Genomic DNA, 17363 nt, shown 5'->3' on the forward strand with positions numbered 1-17363 from the left:
GAAAGAGCCAAAAGCTCTTTAAACCAAAAGGCAAGAGCAAAAAGCCAATAGCCCTTAAAACCAAAAGGCAAGGGTAAATAAAAAGGATCCAAGGCTTTGAGCATCAGTGGATAGGAGGGCCTAAAGGAATAAAATCCTGGCCTAAGCGGCTAAACCAAGCTGTCCCTAACCATGTGCTTGTGGCGTGAAGGTGTCAAGTGAAAACTTGAGACTGAGCGGTTAAAGTCAAGGTCCAAAGCAAAAGAAAGAGTGTGCTTAAGAACCCTGGACACCTCTAATTGGGGACTTTAGCAAAGCTGAGTCACAATCTGAAAAGGTTCACCCAGTTATGTGTCTGTGACATTTATGTATCCGGTGGTAATACTGGAAAACAAAGTGCTTAGGGCCACGGTCAAGACTCATCTAGTAACTATATTCAAGAATCAACATACTGAACTAGGAGAATCAATAACACTATCTGAACTCTGAGTTCCTATAGATGCCAATCAGTTTGAACTTCAATGGATAAAGCGAGATGCCAAAACTATTTAAGAGGCAAAAAGCTACTAGTCCCGCTCATCTGATTGGAGCTAAGTTTCATTGATATTTTGGAATTTATAGTATATTCTCTTCTTTTTATCCTATTTTATTTTTAGTTGCTTGGGGACAAGCAACAATTTAAGTTTGGTGTTGTAATGAGTGGATAATTTATACGCTTTTTGGCATTGTTTTTACATAGTTTTTAGTATGATTTAGTTAGTTTTTAGTATATTTTTATTAGTTTTTAATTAAAAATCACATTTCTGGACTTTACTATGAGTTTGTGTATTTTTCTTTGATTTCAGGTAATTTCTGACTGAAATTGAGGGACTTGAGCAAAAATCAGATTCAGAGGTTGAAGAAGGACTGCAGATGCTGTTGGATTCTGACCTCCCTGCAATCAAAGTTGAATTTCTGGAGCTACAGAACTCCAAATGGGGCGCTCTTAATTGCGTTGGAAAATAGACATCCAGGGCTTTCCAGAAATATATAATAGTCCATACTTTGATTAAGGATAGACAACATAAACTGGCGTTGAACGCCAGTTCCATGCTGCATTCTGGAGTCAAACGCCAGAAACAGGTTGCAAAGTGGAGTTAAACGCTAGAAACAGGTTACAAACTGGCGTTCAACTCCAAGAAAGACCTCTACACGTGTAAAGCTCAATGCTCAGCCCAAGCACACACGAAGTGGGCCCCAGAAGTGGATTTCTGCATCATTTACTCAATTCTGCAAACCCTAGTAACTAGTTTAGTATAAATAGGACTTTTTACTATCTTTGTAGAGATCTTTGATCAGTTTTTGCTATCTTAGACTTTTGTGAGGGCTGGCCATTTGGCCATGCCTGAACTTTATCACTTATATATTTTCAACGGTAGAGTTTCTACACACCATAGATTAAGGTGTGGAGCTCTGCTGTTCCTCAAAGATTAATACAAAGTACTACTGTTTTTCTATTCAATTCAACTTATTCCGCTTCTAAGATATTCATTCGTACTTCAATATGATGGATGTGATGATCGTGACAGTCATCATCATTCTCAACTTATGAACGCGTGCCTGACAACCACTTCCGTTCTACCTTAGATTGAATGGACATCTCCTGGATATCTAATACAGGGGACCGAGTCCGAGATATTAGAGTCTTCGTGGTATAAGTTAGAACCCATGGATGGCCATTCCTGAGATCCAAAAAGTCTAAACCTTGTCTGTGGTATTCCGAGTAGGATCTGGGAAGGGATGGTTGTGACGAGCTTAAAACTCGCGAGTGCTAGGCGTAGTGACAGACGCAAAAGGATCAATGGATCCTATTCCAGTATGATCGAGAACCGACAGATGAATAGTCGTGCCGTGACAGAGCATCTTGGACCATTTTCACTGAGAGGACGGGAAGTAGCCATTGACAACGGTGATGCCCAACATACAGCTTGCCATGGAAAGGAGTAGGAAGGATTGGATGAAGACAGCAGGAAAGCAGAGGTTCAGAGGGACGAAAGCATCTCTATACGCTTATCAGAAATTCTCACCAATGAATTACATAAGTATCTCTATTCTATTTTAATTATCTTTTAGTATACTATAATCTCTTAATACATTTGAATCCGCCTGACTGAGATTTACAAGGTGACCACAGCTTGCTTTAAGCCGACAATCTCCGTGGGATCGACCCTTACTCACGTAAGGTTTATTACTTGGACGACCCAGTGCACTTGCTGGTTAGTTGTATGAAGTTGTGAAACAGAATTAAGAACATGAACGTGCGTATTGAGTTTTTAGGGCCGTTACCAAGGAAGGAATGATCACGATTTCGCACACCAATAACATTGGGTTGCCTCCCAATAAGCGCTTCTTTAATGTCAATAGCTTGACAGTGAGCTCTCATGGAGCCTCACAGATGTTCAGAGCAAGGTTGGAACCTCCCAACACCAAACTTAGAGTTTGAATGTGGGGGTTCAACACCAAACTTAGAGTTTGGTTGTGGCCTCCCAACACCAAACTTAGAGTTTGACTGTGGGAGCTTTGGTTGAATCTGCAGTGAGAGAAGCTTTTTATGCTTCCTCTCCATGGTTACAGAAGGAGAACCTTGAGTTTTAAACACAAGGTTATCCTCATTCAGTTGAAGGATCAATTCTCCTCTGTCCACATCAATCACAGCCCTTGCTGTGGCTAGGAAAAGTCTTCCAAGGATGATGGATTCATCCTCATCCTTCGCAGTATCCAGGATTATGAAATCAGCAGGGATGTAAAGGCCTTCAACCTTTACTAGCACATCCTCTACTTGTCCATAAGCCTATTTTCTGGAGTTTTCTGCCATTTCTAATGAGATTCTGGCAGCTTGCACCTCAAAGATTCCCAATTTCTCCATTACAGAGGGTGGCATGAGGTTTATCCCTGATCCAAGGTCACATAGAGCCTTCTCAAAGGTCATGGTGCCTTTGGTACAAGGTATTAAGAACTTTCCAGGATCCTGTTTCTTCTGAGGCAATTTTAGTTGAACCAGATGACTTACTTCATTGATGAGCAAGGGAGGTTCATCTTCCCAAGTCTCATTACCAAATAATTTGGCATTCAGCTTCATGATTGCACCAAGGTACTTGGCAACTTGCTCTTCAGTAACATGTTCATTCTCTTCAGAAGAAGAATACTCATCAGAGCTCATGAATGGCATAAGGAGGTTCAATGGAATCTCTATGGTCTCTAGATGAGCCTCAGATTTCTGTGGTTCCTCAGAGGGAAATTCCTTGTTGATCACTGGATGTCCCAAGAGGTCTTCCTCACTGGGATTCACGTCCTCTCCCTACCTTGTAGGTTCGGCCATGATGATTAAATCAATGGCCCTGCACTCTCTTTTTGGATTCTCTTCTGTATTGCTTGGGAGAGTATTAGGAGGAGTTTCAGTGACTCTTTTACTCAGCTGGCCCACTTGTGCCTCCAAATTTCTAATGGAGGACCTTGTTTCATTCATGAAACTTAAAGTGACCTTAGATAGATCAGAGACTATATTTGCTAAGCTAGATAGATTCTGCTCAGAATTCTCTGTCTGTTGCTGAGTGGATGATTGAAAAGGCTTGCTATTGCTAAACCTGTTTCTTCCACCTTTATTAAAGCCTTGTTAAGGCTTTTGTTGATCCTTCCATGAGAAATTTGGATGATTCCTCCATGAGAGATTATAGGTGTTTCCATAGAGTTCACCCATGTAATTCACCTCTGCTATTGCAGGGTTCTCAGGATCATAAGCTTCTTCTTCAGAAGATGCCTCTTTAGTACTGTTGGATGATTCCTTCAATCCATTCAGACTCTGAGAGATCATATTGACTTGCTGAGTCAATATTTTGTTCTGAGCCAATATGGCATTCAGAGTATCAATTTCAAGAACTCCCTTCCTCTGAGGCATCCCATTACTCACAGGATTCCTTTCAGAAGTGTACATGAACTGGTTATTTGCAACCATGTCAATGAGTTCTTGAGCTTCTGCAGGCGTTTTCTTAAGGTGAATGGATCCACTTGCAGAGTGGTCCAGTGACATCTTTGATAACTCAGACAGACCATCATAGAATATATCCAGGATGGTTCATTCTGAAAGCATGTCAGAAGGACACTTTTTGGTCAGTTCCTTGTATCTCTCCCAAGCTTCATAGAGGGATTCACCTTCTTTCTGTCTGAAGGTTTGAACATCCACTCTAAGCTTGCTAAGCTTTTGAGGAGGAAAGAACTTGGCTAAGAAAGCCGTGACCAGCTTATCCCAAGAGTTCAGGTTATCTTTAAGTTGAGAGTCCAACCATACTCTAGCTTTGTCTCTTATAGCAAACGGGAAAAGCATAAGCCTGTAGACCTCAGGATCAACCCCATTGGTCTTAACAGTATCATAGATCTGCAAGAATTCAGTTAAGAACTGAAAAGGATCTTCGGATGGAACTCCATGAAACTTGCAGTTCTATTGCATTAGAGAAACTAATTGAGGTTTAAGCTCAAAATTGTTTGCTCCAATGGCAAGGATTGAGATGCTTCTTCCATGTAAATTGGAATTTGGTGCAGTAAAATCACCAAGCATCTTCCTTGCATTGTTATTATTTTCGGCCATGTTTTCTTCTTTTTCGAAAATTTTTGTCAGATTTTCTCCAGAGAGTTGTGCTTTAGCTTCCCTTAGCTTCCTCTTCAGAGTCCTTTCAGGTTCAGGATCAGCCTCAACAAGAATGTTCTTATCCTTGTTCCTGCTCATATGAAAAAAAAGAAAACAGAAAAGAAAATATGGAATCCTCTATGTCACAGTATAGAGATTCCTTTATGTGAGTAGAAGAAGATATGAATAGAAGATGGGGAATCCAAACACAAGGGTGAGGAATAGGTTCGAATTCTTAGATGAAGAGGAGTGTTAATAAATAAATAAATAATTAGAAGGAGGTGAGAGAGAAGAATTTTCGAAAATTAAATAAATTAAAATAAAATTCAAAAATTAGAAAAGAAATAAAATTAAAATTAAAAATTAAAATAATTAGTTAATTAAAAAGAAATTTTGAAAAAGAGGAAGGTGATTTTCGAAAATTAGAGAGAGAAAATTAGTTAGGTAGTTTTCAAAAAGATATGATTGAAACAAAAAGATAAGATTGATTGAAAAAGATTTGAAAATTGTTTTTAAAAAAGATAAGAAGTTAGAAAAGATTTTAAAATTAATTTTGAAAAAGATATGATTGAGAGATATGATTGAAAATCATTTTGAAAAGAATTTGAAAAGGAAATTAAAAAGATTTAATTTTAAAAATTAAAGTTGATTACATGACTAACAAGAAACTAAAAATATATGATTTTAAAATTTAAAGATTGAACTTTTCTTACTAGGCAAGTAACAAACTTAACATTTTTGAATCAATCACATTAATTGTTAGTATTAATTTCGAAAATATGAAATAAAAATAAGAAAAATATTTTTGAAAATCAATTTTGAAATTTTCGAAAATCATAACAGAAAAATGAAAAAGATGTGATTTTTGAAAAAGATTTGAAAAAGATAGAATTTTGAAATTGAAAATTTGATTTGACTCATAAGAAACAACTAAATTTTAAAAATTTTTTGAAAAAGTCAACCCAAATTTTCAAATTTTGTGAGTGACAAAGGGAAAGATATTTTTTTTATTTTTTAATTTTTAATGATGAAAGAGAAAAACATAAAAAAGACTCAATGCATGAAAATTTTGGATCAAAACATGTGATGCATGCAAGAACACTATGAATGTCAAGATGAACACCAAGAACACTTTGAATGTCAAGATGAACACCAAAAACTTATTTTTTAAAAAATTTTCAAGAAAAGAAAACATGCAAGATACCAAACTTAAAAAATTTTTATTCTTTAGACATTAATAATTCAAGAATGCATATGAAAAACAAGGAAAGACACAAAACAAGAAAATATGAAGATCAAATAAGAAGACTGGCCAAGAACAACTTGAAAATCATGAAGAATGCAATGCATGAGATTTTCGAAAATAAATTTTTTTGAAAATTAAAAAGATGCAATTGACACCAAACTTAAAACTTGACTCTAGACTCAAACAAGAAACATCAAATTTTTGGTTTTTATGATTTTATTAATTTTTTTTTTTTGAAATTTAATTGGGAAAAACGAAAAAAGAAGAAAATTCTTTTTGTATTTTTCGAAAATAAGAAATAAAAAGCTTAAAATTAAAATAAAATTACCTAATCTGAGCAACAAGATGAACTGTCAGTTGTCCAAACTCGAACAATCCCCGGCAACGGCGCCAAAAACTTGGTGCGCAGAAATCGTGACGGTTCCATTCCTTGGTAACGGCGCTGAAAACTTTATACGCACGTTCATAATCTTAATTCTTTGTCACAACTTCGCACAATTGACCAGCAAGTGCACTGGGTCGTCCAAGGAATAAACCTTACGTGAGTAAGGGTCGATCCCACGGAGATTGTCGGCTTGAAGCAAGCTATGGTCACCTTGTAAATCTCAGTCAGGCGGATTCAAATGGATATAGAGTTTTAATAATTAAAAGATAAATAAAACATAAACTAGGATAGAGATACTTATGTAATTTATTAGTGAGAATTTCAGATAAGCGTATAGAGATGCTTTCGTTCCTCTGAACCTCTGCTTTCCTGCTGTCTTCATCCAACTATTCCTACACCTTTCCATGGCAAGCTTTATGTAGGGTATCACCGCTGTCAATGGCTACATCCCATCCTCTCTGTGAAAATGGTCCAATGCGTTGTCACTGCATGGCTAATCATCTGTCGGTTCTCGATCATACTGGAATAGGAATTACTATCCTTTTGCGTCTGTCACTACGCCCAGCACTCGCGAGTTTGAAGCTCGTCACAGCCATCCCTTCCCAGATCCTACTCGAAATACCACAGACAAGGTTTAGACTTTCCAGATCTCAAGAATGGCCATCCATGGGTTCTAACTTATACCACGAAGATTCTAATATCTCGGATTCGGTCCCCTGTATTAGATATCTAAGAGATATTCATTCTAGCCTGTTTGTATCTAGAATGGAAGTGTTTGTCAGGCACGCATTCATAAGTGAGAATGATGATGAGTGTCACATAATCATCACATTCATCATGTTCTTGGGTGCGAAAGGATATCTTAGAATAGGAATAAGCTTGAATTGAATAGAAAAACAGCAGTACTTTGTATTAATTCATGAGGAACAGCAGAGCTCCACACCTTAATCTATGGTGTGTAGAAACTCTACCGTTTGAAAATACATAAGTGATAATGATCCAGGCATGGCCGAATGGCCAGCCCCCATGAAAGTCTAAGAACTAAACGTTCAGAGATCCCTCACAAAGATAGTAAAAAGTCCTATTTATACTAAACTAGTTACTAGGGTTTACAGAAATGAGTAAATGATGCAGAAATCCACTTCCGGGGCCCACTTGGTGTGTGCTTGGGCTGAGCATTGAGCTTTACACGTGTAGAGATTTTTCTTGGAGTTGAACGCCAGTTTGTAACCTGTTTCTGGCATTTAACTCCACTTTGCAACCTGTTTTTGGCGTTTGACTCCAGAATGCAGCATGGAACTGGCGTTCAATGCCAGTTTATGTCATCTATCCTTAATCAAATATGGACTATTATATATTGCTGGAAAGCCCTGAACGTCTACTTTCCAACGCAATTGAGAGCGCGCCATTTGGAGTTTTGTAGCTCTAGAAAATCCACTTTGAGTGTAGGGAGGTCAGAATCCAACAGCATCTGCAGTCCTTCTTCAACCTCTAATTCTAATTTTTGCTCAGGTCCCTCAATTTCAGCCAGAAAATACCTGAAATCACAGAAAAACACACGAACTAATAGTAAAGTCCAGAAATATGATTTTTATTTAAAAACTAATAAAAATATACTAAAAACTAACTAAATCATACTGAAAACTATGTAAAAACAATGCCAAAAAGCGTATAAATTATCCGCTCATCAACCGGCAAGTGCACTGGGTCGTCCAAGTAATACCCCCAGGTGAGTGAGGGTCGATCCCACGAGGATTGTTGGATTGAGAAAGAAATACTTGTCTTGCAGGATTTAGGCAGGCAAATAGAAAAAGAGTTGTTAATGTTGGATTAGCATAAAACAAGAAAGTAAAGAAAAGTAATTAAAGATTGGTAAAGAGATAATATATATAGGTAGTTAAGGGTTCAGAGATGCTTATCTTTTTGGATTAGTACTTCTTACTCACTATCTTAATAATGAGTGATTCATTCTATGGCAAACTGTAAGTAATTAAACCCCAATTCCTTGGCAATTTAATCTCCTCTTATTCTCATCAAAAGCCAGGGTCAGTGGTCATTCAATTCAAATGAGGGAAAAGCTCAGAATTCTAGTTTAGCGCCAAAAAAACCTTAATTACCCAAAACTGACAGGATTTCATGTCACATGTCCCAATCAGCCGCAGGTTACCCTCAGTTTAGGAGGAGTGTTTACAAGCTGTAGCTCAGGCAACCTTGATCAGAGTATCAAAAGGAGCTCATGTAGAATCAGGGTCATACTTCCGTTCTACCATAGATTCCTAGGATTAAGAATGAAAACAACACCTTAGAATTGAATCAAACATTAATTAGAAAGAGAAGAGTAATAATATTAATCCATAGGAATTAGCAGAGCTCCTAACCTTAACTAGGTGGTTTAGATACTCTTACTTTATAGAGAAAATAAAAAGAAGATCTGAAGTAATGTGTTTGATGATGTTCGTAATCCTAAGTGATCTTCTCTTTAAATAGTGAATACTGAACCTAAAAGATATTAACTTAATTTAAGAATTACAAAAATAAAATTAGAAAAGCCTAAGGAGTGCTAAAATCCACTTTGGGGCTCACTTGGTGAGTGTTTGGACTGATGCCTGGCGTTCAGCTTCAATCTAGGCATTGAACTTCGCTGGTCCTTCTCCCTGGCTGGTGTTAAATGCCAGTTTTGGGCATTCAACTTTGGAGGTTAGTCCTTCTTGGGCGTTAAACATCCAAGCTTGGCGTTTAATGCCAGTTTTGGCAGTCATTCTAAAAGAAAATTATAGACTATCATATATCGTTAGAAAGCTCTGAAAGTTAGCTTTCTAACGCCATTAAGACCGCTTCAATTGGATCATTGTAGCTTAATATATGCTCGTTGGAAGGCACGGAGGTCAGGATTGACAGCATCTGCTATCCTTTCTTCGTCTCTGAACAAGATTCTGCCAAATTTGCCCAAAAATCACCTAAAATCATAGAAATAACACAAAAACTCAAAGTAGCATCCAAAGATAAATTTCACACTAAAACATAGTAAAAATTAATAAAATCTAACTAAAAACAACTAGAAAATGATATGAAAAAGGGGTATAAGATGCTCACGCATCACAACACCAAACTTAAACTGTTGTTTATCTTCAAACAACCAAAAACAGGATAGGACTAATTAGAAGAGAAAAATACATCAGGTTTTAGAGTTGTTAATGAAGCTCAGTTCCAATTACTGAGTGGGGCTATTAACACTTTATTTCTAAATAACTTTGGCATCTAACTTTCTTTTGAAGCTCATAAATATTGGCATCGTTTGGAACTAGAATCTGGATGATATTATTGATTCTCCTCTTTAAGTTTTTCTTGATTCTTGAACACAGCTTCTTTTTGTTGCTTTGCACCTTTGAGCCTAGCTGTGACTCTAAATGTTTTGTTTTCAACTATTACCACCTGATACATAAACACCACAAGCACTTAACTAGGGGAATCCTTTGGATTCAAATTTAGCTTTGCTTAAATTCCCAGACAGTGGTGCTCAGAGCCTTAAGCGTACTCTTTATAGCATTGGATCACGACTTTAAATGTTCAGTCTCAAGATTTTCTTGACACCTTCACACCACAAGCATATAGTTAGGGATAGTAACTCTTTTGAGCTTTTTAGGCCAATTTTGACCCTCCTAACCATTGATGCTCAAAGCCTTGGACCCTTGTTCTTTCGATATTTTTTCTTTTTTTTTTCTTTTTTTTTTTCGCTATTTCTTTTGCTTCAAGAATCAATCTTTTTTATATTTCAGATAATCAATAATACTTCTCTAAACTCCTGTTCCTCAAGAGCCAATATGCCCAACCCCAACATCAAGTATGCACAGTTAATTCATACATTCAGAAAATAGAGATCAGGCCACCACATCAAAGTAATCAGAATAACTCATAATATAACTCAAGATCTTATGTATTTTACTACTTTTTTTTCAAAAATTTTCTTTTTAAGCTTTAGTGAGTAATGAATGAGACATCTTCTAACCATAAAATTTTCAAAATTGAAATACTAGACTAGAAAGTAAAGGAAATCCTAATAGTGATCATGCAAAAGCTAGAATAGGAACAGGAAATAAGGTAAAGGAGGGGATAATGAAAATTAACCACCTCAGTTATGGTGGCTGCTGATCTTCTATGAAGATGATTCACCTTCCTTTGGTGCCATTCATGCTAATATAGACCCAGAGCTTGCTCTGCAACACCAAACTTAAAAGTTTACTTGTCCCCAAGCAAAGAAAGCTTGGTTCTTTATTGGTGTTTAAATGCCAGGAAAGCTTCCTTCCCCTTTGGGCATTTGACCCCAGGACTAGCATTTGAATGCCAGAGGGTTCTCTCAGCTCCTTTATGGGCGTTGAACACCCTGGCGTTCAACGCTAGTAAGGGGTATCTCTAGGATATTCTGTTTTCACTCCTATGAACTCCTGTTTCCGTTCTAAGTGCTAAACATGATCACAAACGTTAGAAAGAAAAGGAAAAATAGTGTTCATACCCTGGGTCGAGTTATCCGATCTGGACTGATTGAAGATAAAGCAACCGACCCCTTCAGATGGGTCGCCCCGACCTCTTCTAAAAAAAGGTTGGCCAAACTACCACGAGAGGCCCAAACAGGCCCAAACGAAGGGACACAGCCGAATCTAAAGGCAGTTAAAGCCTAGAAAGATAAGGGCGGCCCCTTTAAAGATAAAGATGACTTCACTCAAAGATACGATAAGATAACTATCTTATCTCCAGAATGGTCAATCCGCCCTATTATAAATACACTGGAGCACCCAGGTATAACTCATACTCTGATTCTACTAAAAACCTGCTTAAAGCCCATGCTAACTTAAGCATCGGAGTCTCTTGCAGGTACCACCACCCTCCGGTGACGAAGGATCAGTAGCACCAGCAGCTCCAGCAGGTCGGACACGACATCCTTGAACAAGGTACAAGAGCGAGCAGAAAAGTACATTAACATGGAGAAAAACTCACGACTAGGAGAGACCTCAAAATCTGGATTCTCATACCCATCTAGGGACAAGGACAAAGAATCCAAGAAGAAAGAAGACCAGCCCAGTGGGAAGCCAAGAAAGTTCCACAACTACACCCCACTTCGGGTGTCCCTTGTAGATGTTTACCGAAAAATATGCAACACTGAGAAGATCCCTCCACCTCGCCCAATCAAAAGCAAAAAAGGAGGGGAAATCGGACAGAGTACTGTGAGTACCACCGAATTTACAGACATCCCACCAATGAATGCTTCGACCTGAAGAATGTCATAGAGAAATTGACCAGAGAAGGTCGACTAGATCAGTACTTAGCTAACAAGACGGAAAAACCAGGAAAAAGGAGAAGGGATGAAGAGGTCGGGCGAACTGAACGACCACCTCACACTCCCGAGAGACATGTCCACATGATAAACAGAGGATTCCCAGGAGGAGGAATCTCTAAATCATCTCGGAAAAGACACCTTAAAGAAGTATATCATGTCGGAGAAGGAGAAAGGTCAATCGACCTCCCCACAATTACCTTTACTAAAGAAGATGCAATAGGTGTCATCCCGGGACATGATGATCCCATGGTTATTACTATCATTTTGGCCAACGCTAATCTTCACAGAACATTAGTGGATCAAGGAAGCTCTACGGACATCTTGTTCAAATCCGCCTTCGACAAACTCGCCTTACAAGAAAAAGAGCTCAGAGCATATCCGAATAGCTTATTCGGGCTAGGAGATACCCCAATCTAACCACTTGGATATATCTCGATACATACAACCTTCGGAAAAGGAACCCGGTCAAAGACACTCAACATAGATTACATAGTAGTCGACGTGAGCTCAGCCTACAATGCCCTAATAGGTCAGACAACATTAAACCAGCTCGCTGTAGTAGTTTCAACTCCACATCTGTGTATGAAGTTCCCAACTTCAGAAGGGATCGTAATAATAAAAGGAGACTAAAAAATTATGTGACGCTGTTACAATGAAAGTTTGGACCTCAAAGGCAACCCCGAAGGAAAGGAAGTCAACACCATTGAACCCGAGGGAATTCGAGCTCACGAGGAATTCCGTCCACAACCTGAAGGCGAAACGGAAGAGGTCCAAATTGGTGATGATTGGGACAAAACAACAAATATTGGGGGAACCTTGAAAAGAGACCTAAAGGAGTTTCTGATACAGTTCCTAAAGGAGAACGTTGATCTCTTTGCATGGAAGGCAGTAGACATGCCCGGCATAGATCCCAAACTAATGTGCCATAAACTGGCGGTATACCCAGGATCTCGGCCAATGCAGCAAAAGCGTAGGAAGCTGGGGCCAGAAAAGTCCCAAGCTATGGAAGAGCAGGTGCAAGCCTTACTGGAGGCGGGATTCATAAGAGAAGTCAAATACCCACTATGGCTAGCCAACGTTGTCTTGGTAAAAAAAAGTCAAATGGGAAGTGGCTAATGTGCACTGACTACACCAACCTCAATAAAGCTTGCCCAAAAGATCCATACCCACTACCAAGTATAGACACTCTCATGGATGCATCTTCAGGATACAAGTACCTCTCCTTCATGGATGCTTATCCAGGATACAACCAAATCCCGATTTATCCACCCGACTAGGAAAAGACCTCGTTCCTAACTCCTAAAGCAAATTACTGCTACATCGTCATGCCGTTCAGACTCAAAAATGTAGGAGCTACCTACCAAAGATTAATGAATAAAGTCTTCGCAGAACATATCGGGAAACTGATGGAGGTCTACGTCGACGATATGCTGGTAAAAACACAAAGTGAGGAATCCTTTTTAACCGACCTCGCAAAAGTGTTCGACACCATTAGAAAGCATGGTATGTGGCTTAACCCTGCAAAATGTACCTTCGCGGTAGAAGCTGGCAAATTCCTGGGTTTTATGCTCACACAGGGAGGAATTGAGGTGAACCCAGAAAAATGCCGGGCTATACTCAACATGAAATTCTGACCTGTGTTAAAGAAGTACAACAGCTCAACGGAAGACTGGTGGCTGATAATCGAAATTTGCTCGATGGTCTAGAATTTCTCTTATAGGAATAAGAACTTCGTTGTAAGCATAGCTCCAAACCAACAAACAACTCTCACATCAAATTAAATTTTGGTTTTGTCACAAGTACAAACCCCAAATGAAAATTAACCGAAGTATATGTCGGAGAAGGAGAAAGGTCAATCGACCTCCCCACAATTACCTTTACTAAAGAAGATGCAATAGGTGTCATCCCGGGACATGATGATCCCATGGTTATTACTATCATTTTGGCCAACGCTAATCTTCACAGAACATTAGTGGATCAAGGAAGCTCTACGGACATCTTGTTCAAATCCGCCTTCGACAAACTCGCCTTACAAGAAAAAGAGCTCAGAGCATATCCGAATAGCTTATTCGGGCTAGGAGATACCCCAATCTAACCACTTGGATATATCTCGATACATACAACCTTCGGAAAAGGAACCCGGTCAAAGACACTCAACATAGATTACATAGTAGTCGACGTGAGCTCAGCCTACAATGCCCTAATAGGTCAGACAACATTAAACCAGCTCGCTGTAGTAGTTTCAACTCCACATCTGTGTATGAAGTTCCCAACTTCAGAAGGGATCGCAATAATAAAAGGAGACTAAAAAATTATGTGACGCTGTTACAATGAAAGTTTGGACCTCAAAGGCAACCCCGAAGGAAAGGAAGTCAACACCATTGAACCCGAGGGAATTCGAGCTCACGAGGAATTCCGTCCACAACCTGAAGGCGAAACGGAAGAGGTCCAAATTGGTGATGATTGGGACAAAACAACAAATATTGGGGGAACCTTGAAAAGAGACCTAAAGGAGTTTCTGATACAGTTCCTAAAGGAGAACGTTGATCTCTTTGCATGGAAGGCAGTAGACATGCCCGGCATAGATCCCAAACTAATGTGCCATAAACTGGCGGTATACCCAGGATCTCGGCCAATGCAGCAAAAGCGTAGGAAGCTGGGGCCAGAAAAGTCCCAAGCTATGGAAGAGCAGGTGCAAGCCTTACTGGAGGCGGGATTCATAAGAGAAGTCAAATACCCACTATGGCTAGCCAACGTTGTCTTGGTAAAAAAAAGTCAAATGGGAAGTGGCTAATGTGCACTGACTACACCAACCTCAATAAAGCTTGCCCAAAAGATCCATACCCACTACCAAGTATAGACACTCTCATGGATGCATCTTCAGGATACAAGTACCTCTCCTTCATGGATGCTTATCCAGGATACAACCAAATCCCGATTTATCCACCCGACTAGGAAAAGACCTCGTTCCTAACTCCTAAAGCAAATTACTGCTACATCGTCATGCCGTTCAGACTCAAAAATGTAGGAGCTACCTACCAAAGATTAATGAATAAAGTCTTCGCAGAACATATCGGGAAACTGATGGAGGTCTACGTCGACGATATGCTGGTAAAAACACAAAGTGAGGAATCCTTTTTAACCGACCTCGCAAAAGTGTTCGACACCATTAGAAAGCATGGTATGTGGCTTAACCCTGCAAAATGTACCTTCGCGGTAGAAGCTGGCAAATTCCTGGGTTTTATGCTCACACAGGGAGGAATTGAGGTGAACCCAGAAAAATGCCGGGCTATACTCAACATGAAATTCTGACCTGTGTTAAAGAAGTACAACAGCTCAACGGAAGACTGGTGGCTGATAATCGAAATTTGCTCGATGGTCTAGAATTTCTCTTATAGGAATAAGAACTTCGTTGTAAGCATAGCTCCAAACCAACAAACAACTCTCACATCAAATTAAATTTTGGTTTTGTCACAAGTACAAACCCCAAATGAAAATTAACCGAAGTATATGTCGGAGAAGGAGAAAGGTCAATCGACCTCCCCACAATTACCTTTACTAAAGAAGATGCAATAGGTGTCATCCCGGGACATGATGATCCCATGGTTATTACTATCATTTTGGCCAACGCTAATCTTCACAGAACATTAGTGGATCAAGGAAGCTCTACGGACATCTTGTTCAAATCCGCCTTCGACAAACTCGCCTTACAAGAAAAAGAGCTCAGAGCATATCCGAATAGCTTATTCGGGCTAGGAGATACCCCAATCTAACCACTTGGATATATCTCGATACATACAACCTTCGGAAAAGGAACCCGGTCAAAGACACTCAACATAGATTACATAGTAGTCGACGTGAGCTCAGCCTACAATGCCCTAATAGGTCAGACAACATTAAACCAGCTCGCTGTAGTAGTTTCAACTCCACATCTGTGTATGAAGTTCCCAACTTCAGAAGGGATCGCAATAATAAAAGGAGACTAAAAAATTATGTGACGCTGTTACAATGAAAGTTTGGACCTCAAAGGCAACCCCGAAGGAAAGGAAGTCAACACCATTGAACCCGAGGGAATTCGAGCTCACGAGGAATTCCGTCCACAACCTGAAGGCGAAACGGAAGAGGTCCAAATTGGTGATGATTGGGACAAAACAACAAATATTGGGGGAACCTTGAAAAGAGACCTAAAGGAGTTTCTGATACAGTTCCTAAAGGAGAACGTTGATCTCTTTGCATGGAAGGCAGTAGACATGCCCGGCATAGATCCCAAACTAATGTGCCATAAACTGGCGGTATACCCAGGATCTCGGCCAATGCAGCAAAAGCGTAGGAAGCTGGGGCCAGAAAAGTCCCAAGCTATGGAAGAGCAGGTGCAAGCCTTACTGGAGGCGGGATTCATAAGAGAAGTCAAATACCCACTATGGCTAGCCAACGTTGTCTTGGTAAAAAAAAGTCAAATGGGAAGTGGCTAATGTGCACTGACTACACCAACCTCAATAAAGCTTGCCCAAAAGATCCATACCCACTACCAAGTATAGACACTCTCATGGATGCATCTTCAGGATACAAGTACCTCTCCTTCATGGATGCTTATCCAGGATACAACCAAATCCCGATTTATCCACCCGACTAGGAAAAGACCTCGTTCCTAACTCCTAAAGCAAATTACTGCTACATCGTCATGCCGTTCAGACTCAAAAATGTAGGAGCTACCTACCAAAGATTAATGAATAAAGTCTTCGCAGAACATATCGGGAAACTGATGGAGGTCTACGTCGACGATATGCTGGTAAAAACACAAAGTGAGGAATCCTTTTTAACCGACCTCGCAAAAGTGTTCGACACCATTAGAAAGCATGGTATGTGGCTTAACCCTGCAAAATGTACCTTCGCGGTAGAAGCTGGCAAATTCCTGGGTTTTATGCTCACACAGGGAGGAATTGAGGTGAACCCAGAAAAATGCCGGGCTATACTCAACATGAAATTCTGACCTGTGTTAAAGAAGTACAACAGCTCAACGGAAGACTGGTGGCTGATAATCGAAATTTGCTCGATGGTCTAGAATTTCTCTTATAGGAATAAGAACTTCGTTGTAAGCATAGCTCCAAACCAACAAACAACTCTCACATCAAATTAAATTTTGGTTTTGTCACAAGTACAAACCCCAAATGAAAATTAACCGAAGTATTTGAAGGAGAAGGAGAAAGGTCAATCGACCTCCCCACAATTACCTTTACTAAAGAAGATGCAATAGGTGTCATCCCGGGACATGATGATCCCATGGTTATTACTATCATTTTGGCCAACGCTAATCTTCACAGAACATTAGTGGATCAAGGAAGCTCTACGGACATCTTGTTCAAATCCGCCTTCGACAAACTCGCCTTACAAGAAAAAGAGCTCAGAGCATATCCGAATAGCTTATTCGGGCTAGGAGATACCCCAATCTAACCACTTGGATATATCTCGATACATACAACCTACGGAAAAGGAACCCGGTCAAAGACACTCAACATAGATTACATAGTAGTCGACGTGAGCTCAGCCTACAATGCCCTAATAGGTCAGACAACATTAAACCAGCTCGCTGTAGTAGTTTCAACTCCACATCTGTGTATGAAGTTCCCAACTTCAGAAGGGATCGCAATAATAAAAGGAGACTAAAAAATTATGTGACGCTGTTACAATGAAAGTTTGGACCTCAAAGGCAACCCCGAAGGAAAGGAAGTCAACACCATTGAACCCGAGGGAATTCGAGCTC

General features: G+C 39.6%; 1 non-coding gene across 1 annotated transcript; it reads left to right on the top strand.

Annotated features, from left to right (window-relative positions):
• Positions 1–4099: 4099 nt before the first annotated feature.
• On the top strand, positions 4100–4207 carry LOC148574637 (small nucleolar RNA R71). The gene has a single exon (XR_015906556.1). It is a non-coding gene; the product is annotated as a small nucleolar RNA R71 (small nucleolar RNA).
• The last annotated feature ends 13156 nt before the right edge of the window (positions 4208–17363 follow it).

This window comes from Arachis ipaensis, chromosome B2 (genome assembly GCF_059453495.1).
Source record: "Arachis ipaensis isolate K30076 ecotype BB chromosome B2, ASM5945349v1, whole genome shotgun sequence".
In the NCBI taxonomy this organism is placed as follows: Eukaryota; Viridiplantae; Streptophyta; class Magnoliopsida; order Fabales; family Fabaceae; genus Arachis; species Arachis ipaensis.